Here is a 1,310-nt window from a genome sequence, read left to right as displayed (position 1 = left end):
AAGAAAGAAAGAAAGAGAAAAGAAAGAAAGAAAGAAAGAAAGAAAGAAAGAAAGAAAGAAAGAAAGAAAGAAAGAAAGAAAGAAAGAAAGAAAGAAAATCAGCTGGGACCAGGGAGATGGCTCAGTGGAATAAGCGCTTCCCTGGCAAGCGCAAGGGCATGAGTTCAATCCCCGGTTCCACCAAAAAGAGGAAAGAAAGAAAATCAGCTAATACTCCCTGCAATGTAGGGCAAATATTTGTGGCTTGTTTTTTTTTTTTTTTTTTTTTTTTTTTTTTTTTTTTTTTTGTCATTTTGTGACAGGTTCTCACTGTGCAGTTCACACTAACCTTGACCTCTTTTGTAGACCAGGCTAGTCTCAAACTCTCAATATTCCTCCTGCTTCAGCCTCCCAAGCGCTGGGATTATGGGCATGTGCCACCACACTCAGCTCTAGCTTTCCAGTATAGACTGTCTTAAAGTTTTTGCTTTCATTTTTAGAGTTGTTTTATATGTTTGTTGGGGGTGTCTGTCTTGTCTGTCTGTCTGTCTGTCTGTCTTGTCTTGTCTGTCTGCCTGTCTTGAGACAAGATTATGTTTTATGGTCCAAGCTGGCCTCCCACTCAGTATATTATCCAGGCTGTCCTCAAACTCACATCTTCTTGCTTCCAAGGGTATGTTACAGATGTGTATCACCCTGCTGAGTTTCTGAGGTTTGTTTGTGGTGTTTTGTTTTGTTTTTAAGTAAAAAATACAATATAGCCATTACCTGGGCCATGCATGTCGCTGTCTGTGGCTCTCGCCTTAGCTCCAGCAGCTGCCCTGAGCTGGGGACCCTGGGGCCATATCCCACCCCAGATTGTCCCTAACCTATAGCTGGGAAGCAAGCCTTATGGCTGCCACAGCTCCCTCTTCAACCCAACACCCTGAATGAGCTAACATGATTTGTGTTCTCCTCTAACCCCAGGCCACCCCAGCCTCTAGATCTTGCCTTTACTCCCAGGGCCTTCCACTCACTCTTTGTTTAAATAATGATGACAAAAAAGCTTTGAGATTCTTTTTTTTTTTTTTTTTTTGGAGGGGGGGATTGAAATTAGGCCCTTGTGCTTACCAGAGAACACTTAGTCCTCTGAGCCATCCCCCTAGGCCCTAGCTTTGAGATTCTTATACCATAAAATTAACTCTTTCAAAGTTTAAAAAAAAAATACAGTATGCTTTCATACAGCCTCCATCATGTTTGCAGAAGTAAGAATAAGGCACCCAATGAAAGAAAAAAGTAAGAACCCAATATCAATTGCAGGCCTACTGTGCACCTCCAGTTCTCTCCAAACT

This window comes from Octodon degus, unplaced genomic scaffold, assembly GCF_000260255.1.
Source record: "Octodon degus isolate 3935 unplaced genomic scaffold, OctDeg1.0 scaffold00012, whole genome shotgun sequence".
Taxonomy (NCBI): domain Eukaryota; kingdom Metazoa; phylum Chordata; class Mammalia; order Rodentia; family Octodontidae; genus Octodon; species Octodon degus.
Note: the sequence above shows the minus strand (reverse complement) of the source record.